The following is a 9,053-nucleotide window of genomic DNA, read 5'->3' on the forward strand; positions in this document are numbered from 1 at the left end:
AACCTACTTACTCGGGTCTGTGCTTCTTTCACTCACGCCACCCACCATAAGCAAATCATGAACATATTGCAAACCCTACAGAGGGAATCCCTCACGCTTGCGCGACACGGAGGGCACAATAGGACAGCACCAATAAGAAAACATGCAATTCAAACCAATCATAGCAATTCATCAATCACCGGCAGGACAACGAAAATCTACTCAGACATCGTAGGATGGCAACACATCATTGCATAATAATATGAAGCATAAAGCACCATGTTCAAGTAGAGTGTACAGTGGGTTGAGGGAGAGTGGACCGCTGGATATAGAAGGGGGAAGGTGATGGAGATGTTGGTGAAGATGATGGAGGTGTTGGTGAAGATTGCGGTGATGATGATGGCCCCCGGCGGTGTTCCGGCGCCACGGGAAGCAAGGGGGAGAGAGCCCCCCTTCTTCTTCTTCTTCCTTGACCTCCTCCCTAGATGGGAGAAGGGTTTCCCCTCTGGTCCTTGGCTCCCATGGCGTGGGAGGGGCGAGAGCCCCTCCGAGATTGGATCTATCTCTCTGTTTCTACGTTCCCAGATTCTGCCCTGGCATCGTTTCTTTTATATCCAGAGATCCGTAACTCCGATTGGATTGAAACCTTCGCCCAGATATTTTTTCCAAAAATTAGCTTTCTTGCGGCCAAACAAGGGCGTCAACCGCCTTACAAGGGGCCCACGAGGGTCAGGGGCGCGCCCAATGAAAGTGGGCGCGTGGGCCACCCTCGTGGCCACCTCGGGCACCGTCTCGCATTGATTTTACTTCCCAAAAATCACAAATATTCAAAAAATAATCCCCGTCCATTTTTATCCCGTTTGGACTCCATTTGATATTGGGTTTTTGGGAAACATAAATACTGCAACAAACAGGAACTGGCAGTGGGCACTGGATCAATATGTTAGTCCCAAAAATAGTATAAAAAGTTCCCAAAAGTATATGAAAGTTGAATAATATTGGCATGGAATAATCAAAAATTACAGATATGACGGAAACGTATCATAGTGTTGTACCAGAATTCTGCAGTCGGAAGCCATTTGCGGCCATTTCTGCGGGTGATCATGCACTGCACGGTGAAGATACATTTCCAGACATTGGTTAAAGCGTTCAGTTTGACCGCTCGTCTGTGGATGATATGTTGTGGAATAGTTGAGCTTAGTTCCTGCCGCTTTGAAAAGACCACGCCACATTGCACTGATAAAGATCCGGTCACGATCAGAAAAAATCGACTGTGGCACACCATGCAACTTGATGATGTTGTCCCAGAATGCTGGTGCCATAGTCGTTGCGTTAAAATGATGGCGAAGAGGAACGAAATGAGCATATTTTGTGAAACGATCCTTGACCACCATGATTACCTGATATCCTTCCGAAGCTGGCAAACCCTCGACAAAGTCCATTGAGAGATCCCGCCATGTTTCTGTAGGTATGGGTAGGGGTTGTAATAAACCTGGTGTTTTCATATGCTCATGTTTGACATGTTGGCAGACTGAACACTAATGCACAAAGTTCTCCACTGCTGCTTTCAGACTGCTCCACGCGAATAGCTTCTTAAGGCGTTTATAAGTGGCTGTCACATGTGAGTGTCCCCCAATCGCACTTGCATGAAAGGCACTGATCTACTTAGTTTGTAAAGCTATGTTTGCTCCTATCCACAGTCTCCCGTGCAAACGAATCACCCCCTGACGCAGTTCATAGCCTTGATCATCCGGGCTGCTCACCGCCAGGCCTTGTAACAAATCTTTGGTCGTCGGCATCTGTTTCATATGAATTCGCAACCTCTTGAAGCCACTGAAGCTGGCAAACCGTCAGAGCATCGAGAGCGAGCAAATGACCGACACGGGGCACAGCGTCCGCGGCGCCATTGTCAGGGCCACGCCAGTATTTGAGAGAAAATTGGAGCCCCACCATCTTTGACATGGCTTTGTGTTGTAACTCTGTTTCCAGATTTTGATCCCCGAGATGACATAACTCTTGTGGTCTGTAACAATGACAATGGAGCTCTCTGCTGATACGGATGCCACTTATCTACAGCCATCATAACCGCAAGAAATTCCTTCTCATAGATGGACAAGTGTTGATTCTTTACTCCCAAGGCCTTGCTAAGGTAGGCGATTGGGTTACCATCCTGCACCAAGACCGCGTCCACCCTTGTGTCACACGCATCAGTTTCAATCGAGAACGGTCGGTTGAAATCAAACAGTGCCAAAACTAGTGTGCTCGCCATAGCCTTCTTCAGCAAATCAAAAGTTGCCTGAGCTTGTTCTGACCAACGGAAAACTTTCTTGGTGATGAGCTGGGTAAGTGGCTTAGCAAGAATTCCATATCTTGGCACAAATTTGCGGTAGTACCCGGTTAGGCAGAGGAAACCTCGGAGCTCTATGGCATTTGTCGGTGTTGGCCACGCACGCATGGCACTTGTTTTTCCCATATCTGTTGCCACACCCTCTTTGGAAATGACATGACCCAAATACTCGATCCGCGTTTGAACGAATGAACACTTGGATTCCTTAGCGTGTAACTGATGCTCACGCAGAGTGGCGAACACTATTCGAGGATGATCTGCATGATCTTGTAAGGAACGGCTTAAAACCAGAATGTCGTCTAGGAATGTGACCACAAATTTACGATTCCGAGGGGCGAAGACTGAGTTCATGACACACTGGAAGTTGGTGGGCCATTTGTGACACCGAATGGCATGACGCGGAATTGGAAGTGGCCGTGATGAGTCTTGAAAGCTATCTTTTCCTCATGACCCTCTCGCATCTTATCTGGTGATAGCCCGTGTGAAGATCAATTTTGGAGAAGTACGCGGCTCCAGCTAGTTCGTCCAGTAATTCAACTATGATGAGAAGAGGAAATTTGTTCTTAATTGTCACCTGATTCAAACATTTGTTATCAACACAAAAACGCCATGTGTCTTCCTTCTTCTTTACCAGCAGAACGGGGGATGCATATGGGCTCATGCTATGAGTAATCACGCCGGCTTTGAGCATCTCACTGACCTGTCGCTTGATTTCGTCTTTCTGTAATGGTGAGTACCGGTATGGTCTGTAGTTTACTGGTGCTGCACCAGGCTCCAATGTGATGGTGTGATCGTAATGGCGATGAGGAGGAACCTGAGTTGGTTCTTTGAATATATCACTGAAATTTGTTAGGACATTCTAAATAATTGCTGGAATGGGCTCAGTGGACTCTGAATCGTGTTGTGGTGTTAATTGTATTTCCAACAGTGTTGCGCCCCATATTTCATTTGCATCCTACATTTGCCATAGAGCTACTGCGTCCATTATTGTGAGAGTAGGGGTTTCCTCTGTGCGAACACCGGTTAACTATACTGTCACCCCGTCTTGTTGAAATTGGATTGTCTTATGCTTCCAATCACAATGCATTGGACTATGGTGAGCTAACCAATCCACACCAAGCACGGCATCATAAAAGCCCAAGTCCAGCACACACATGTAAGTACTGAATTTTTGGTCTTGCGTGAGCCATTGCGGCTTTGGAACCATAGCAGTGCAGCTCAAACGCTGACCATTGGCAACCCGCACCGTGATCACTGGAATGGTTGTGGTAGGTGCTCCAATTGTCGTGGAAAAAGCCGAGTTGACAAAGCTGTGTGTACTACCGAATCCACAAGCAGTGACATTGTTTGAGTGCCCACCGTTGGTCGCAAACAGATTGTTTTTGCAGCTTCAGTTCCTTCTATCGCATGTGCAGATAACAGACAACAAGATGGGTCTGAAACTGCCACGGGTTCATCCAACAGTTCCAGCGCGCGAACAGCATCATCAGAGAGTACTTCACCATGGTCGCCAACCTCAATTGTCAGTAACTGAGCTGATCATTTACATTGATGCTCCCTGGAATATTTGTCCCCACAACAAAAACAGAGACCAAGTTGTCTCCTGTAGTCACGGAGCTATAGTTCCCGGCCAAACTCATCAGCGCTGGTGGCGGTAGGCTGAACCACGCGCGGAACATGAGTGACAGGCGACACTGAATTTATTGATGGTGGCGGTCTACCAGGCAATGGTGTGGTGAGGAGTGGTGGCGATCTGCCCATGACTGCCTGCCGAGCACGAGGGGGTTGTTGCTTGACAATTCTCCAACGTATCTATAATTTTTTATTGTTCCATGCTATTATATTATCTGGTTTGTATGTTTAATGGGCTTTAATATGCTCTTTTATATTATTTTTGGGACTAACCTATTAACCGGAGGCCCAGTGCCAGTTTCTGTTTTTCTTTTGCCTATTTTAGAGTTTTGCAGAAAAGGACTACCAAAGAGTCCAAACGGAATGAATCCTTCGCGATGATTTTTCTTGGACCGAAAGCAAACTAGGAGACTTGGAGTTGAAGTCAGAAACGCCACGAGGTGTCCACGAGGCAGGAGGGCGCGCCCAGGGGGGTAGGCGCGCCCCCCATCCTCGTGGGCCCCTCGTAGCTCCACCGACGTACTTCTTTCGCCTATATATATACTCTTATACCCTAGAAACATCAAGGGGAGCCATGAAACCACTTTTCCACCGCCGCAACCTTCCGTACCTGTGATATCCCATCTTGGGGCCTTTTTCGGTGATCTGCCGGAGGGGGTATCGATCACGAAGGGCTTCTACATCAACACCGTTGCCTCTCTGATGAAGTGTGAGTAGTTTACCACCGACCTTCGGGTCCATTGTTATTAGCTAGATGGCTTCTACTCTCTCTTCGATTCTCAATACAAAGTTCTCATCGATGTTCTTGGAGATCTATTCGATGTAATATTCTTTTGCGGTGTGTTTGCCGAGATCTAATGAATTGTTGATTTATGAACAAGATTACCGATGAATATTATTTGGTTCTTCTCTGAATTCTTATATGCATGATTTGATATCTTTGCAAGTCTCTTCAAGTTATCGATTTAGTTTGGCCTACTAGATTGATCTTTCGTGCAATGGGAGAAGTGCTTAGCTTTGGGTTCAATCTTGTAGTGTCCTTTCCTAGTGACAGTAGGGGCAGCAAGGCACATATTGTATTGTTTCCATCGAGGATAAAAAGATGGGGTTTATATCATATTGCTTGAGTTTATCCCTCTACATCATGTCATCTTGCTTAATGTGTTACTCCGTTCTTATGAACTTAATACTCTAGATGCATGCTGGATAGCGGTCGATGTGTGGAGTAATAGTAGTAGATGCAGAATCGTTTAGGTCTACTTGACACGAACGTGATGCCTATGTTCATGATCATTGCCTTAGAGGTCTTCATAATTATGCGCTTTTCTATTAGTTGCTCGGCAGTAATTTGTTCACCCACCGTAATACATGCTATCTCGAGAGAATCCACTAGTGAAACCTATGGCCCCCAGGTCTCTTTTCCATTATATTGCATATCTTTAAATCTCGTTTACTATTTTGCAATCTTTACTTTCCAATCCATACAACAAAAATACCAAAAATATTTACTTTATTATCTCTATCAGATCTCACTTTTGCGAGTGACTGTGAAGGGATTGATAACCCCTTTATCGCGTTCGTTGTGAGGTTCTTGATTGTTTGTGCAGGTATTCGCTGACTTGTGCGTCGTCTCCTACTGGATTGATACCTTGGTTCTCAAAACTGAGGGGGAAATACTTACGCTACTTTGTTGCATCACTGAGGCAGTCCTGGATTAGGGGGTGTCCGGATAGCCGGACTACCATCATCAGCTGAACTATCATCGGCCGGACTATCATCATCGACCGGACTCCAAGACTATGAAGATACAAGATTGAAGACTTTGTCCCGTGTCCGGATGGGAATTTCCTTGGCGTGGAAGGCAATCTTGGCGATATGGATACGTAGATCTCCTACCATTGTAACCGACTCTATGTAACCCTAGCCCTCTCCGGTGTCTATATAAACCGGATGGCTCTAGTCCGTAGGACCGAACAACAACAACCATTACAATCATACCATAGGCTAGCTTCTAGGGTTTAGCCTCCTTGATCTCGTGGTAGATCCACTCTTGTAAACATCCACAATATCAATATCAATCAAGCAGGACGTAGGGTTTTACCTCCATCAAGAGGGCCCGAACCTGGGTAAAACATCGTGTCCCTTGTCTCCTGTTACCATCCACCTAGACGCACAGTTCGGGACCCCCTACCCGAGATCCGCCGGTTTTGACACCGACATTGGTGCTTTCATTGAGAGTTCCTCTGTGTCGTCACCGATAGGCTTGATGGCCTCCTCAATCGACAACGACGCAGTCCTGGGTGAGACTTTTCTCCCCGGACAGATCTTCGTATTCGGCGGCTTCGCACTGCGGGCCAACTCACTTGGCCATCTGGAGCAGATCGAAAGCTACACCTCTGGCCATCAGGTCAGGTTTGGAAGCCTAAACTTCACGACCGATATCCGCGGGGACTTGATCTTCGATGGATCTGAGCCACAGGCAAGCGTGCCGCGCTGCCACGACGGGCACGACCTAACTCTCCCGCCGGACAGCACCTTGGAGGCCGCACACGAATCCGCTCCGACCCATAGTCCGGAGCCGATCGCACGGATCGAGGACGGATGGCTGGACACCGCCTCGGGAGCTGCAACTTCCACAACGATGGAGCCGAACACTTACCTTGTCCCGCATAAAGCCCATGACTCCGAGGTGCCGGACCCCCTGCCGGACTCCGAACCTCCTGCGCCCCTGCCAGTCGAATCCGATTGGGCGCCAATCATGGAATTCACCGTTGCGGACGCCTTTCAGCACTCACCCTTCGGCGATATCTTAAATTCGCTGAAGAATCTCTCACTATCCGGAGAGCCCTGGCCGAACTACGGCCAGGATGGTCGGGACACGGACAATGAAGAAATTCAGAGCCCACCCACCACCCACTTCGTAGCCACCGTCGACGATCTAACCGACGTGCTAAACTACGACTCCGAAGACATCAACGGTATGGACGACGATGCCGGAGACAATCAAGAACCAGCGCCTACAGGGCACTGGAAGGCCACCTCGTCACATGACATACATATGGTGGACACCCGAGAGGGAAGCGATAACGAGGAACAACGGGACGCGGCAGAGGATAATCCCGCCGATAAACAACCAAAACGGCGACGTAGACGCCGCCCTAAGTCCCGCCTCGATCAAAGCAGCATTCCTAAAGACCCAGCGATAGAGCAGGGCAAACCAACGGATGACAAACATACAACCAAGCAACCACCCGAACAGGACGAACCGGATAATCAACCCCTTTACGGAGCAATCAACAGTCCGGACACAACACCGGAGCATAAGAACCTTCACAAAAGACTCGTCGCCACTGCAAGAAGTTTGAAGAAGGAAAAACGGAAGCTCAAAACAGCGGAAGACATACTCAGAATGAAGTGGACCAAAGTACTCAAGACCGCAGACAAATATGGCAATGGCCATCAAACAAAGAGCTACCCGAAGCGCAAGTTGCTGCCAGAATTTGACGAGGAAGCCATAGAGCCCTCACAGTCAAAAAATAAAGAGGCCGCCTGGCTGGATAGACGGCCAGATGACAGGCCAAAAGCGACAAGCGGTGCCGCACACAAGCCGACTTATGATCTTGGGAAAATGGACGGCCCAACTAGGTCCATCTACGGGCCAAAAAAGAGGGCCCCAGGAAGTAACACAACACGACAAGTGTTCGAAGATAGCGGCACACCCAAATACAGGGGCGCCGCACACCCGCTATGTTTTACCGATGAGGTGCTGGATCATGAATTTACAGCAGGGTTCAAACCCATAAACATAGAGGCATACGACGGCACAACAGACCCCGGAGTCTGGATCGAAGATTACATACTACACATACACATGGCTAGAGGAGATGATCTCCACGCCATAAAATACCTACCCCTCAAGCTCAAAGGGCCAGCTCGGCATTGGCTCAAAAGCCTCCCAGAAAACACTGTTGGAAGTTGGGAAGAGCTTGAGGACGCGTTTAGAGCAAATTTTCAAGGGACTTATGTCCGCCCTTCGGATGCAGACGATCTGAGTCATATAACCCAACAGCCCGAAGAGTCAGCGCGCAAATTCTGGAACAGGTTCCTTACCAAAAAGAACCAAATAGTCGATTGTCCGGACGCGGAAGCTTTAGCAGCTTTTAAACACAACGTCCGAGACGAATGGCTCGCCAGACACCTCGGCCAAGAGAAGCCAAGAACAATGGCCGCGCTAACAAGCCTCATGACGCGCTTTTGCGCAGGAGAAGACAGCTGGCTAGCAAGATGCAGCACCAGCGACCCGAGTACATCCGAGATCAGAGATGGAAAAGGAAAATCACGGTGCAGGAAAGATCAGCGCCGGAATAAAGAAAAAAGCCCAAAGGGCACGGCGGTCAACGACAGATTCAAAAGCTCATGGCCAAACAATAAAACACTGCCTCTTAAGGAAAACAGCGACGAGCTATCAAATTTAAACAAAATTTTAGATCGGATATGTCAAATCCACAGTACCTCCGGAAGGCCTGCAAACCATACCAACCGAAATTGTTGGGTTTTTAAACAGTCCGGCAGACTCAACGCCGGACACAAGGGGCTCGATGCGCCAAGCGAGGACGATGACGAACCCCACCAGCAGAGCACCGGAAGTCAGAAGACTTTCCCACAAGAAGTCAAAATAGTAAACTCGCTTCATGTGATAGTACGGAAAACCAACACGGCACTCGCTAAGACAAGTGTCGCACGGTCCACCCCAGCGGAACACCGAGATTGGATGTCAAAACCAATCCCTTTCGACCATCTGGATTAGTCCAAAAGTATCCGGAACGCAGGATAGACTGCCCTGATATTGGATCCCATAATAGACAGACTGCAATTCACGCAGGTTTTGATGGACGGCGGCAGTGACTCAAACCTGCTATATCCGGACACAATCCGCAAGTTGGGATAGACCCTACTACAATTCGGCATAGCCGCACTTCCTTCAAAGGAGTGGTGCCAGGCCCTTACGCCAGGTGCACAGGTTCATTATTACTAGAAGTTGTGTTCAGGTCACCGGAACACTTCTGACGAGAAAAGCTAACCTTTCATGTCACCC

The sequence above is a fragment of the Triticum aestivum genome, chromosome 2B, assembly GCF_018294505.1.
Source record: "Triticum aestivum cultivar Chinese Spring chromosome 2B, IWGSC CS RefSeq v2.1, whole genome shotgun sequence".
Lineage (NCBI taxonomy): Eukaryota > Viridiplantae > Streptophyta > Magnoliopsida > Poales > Poaceae > Triticum > Triticum aestivum.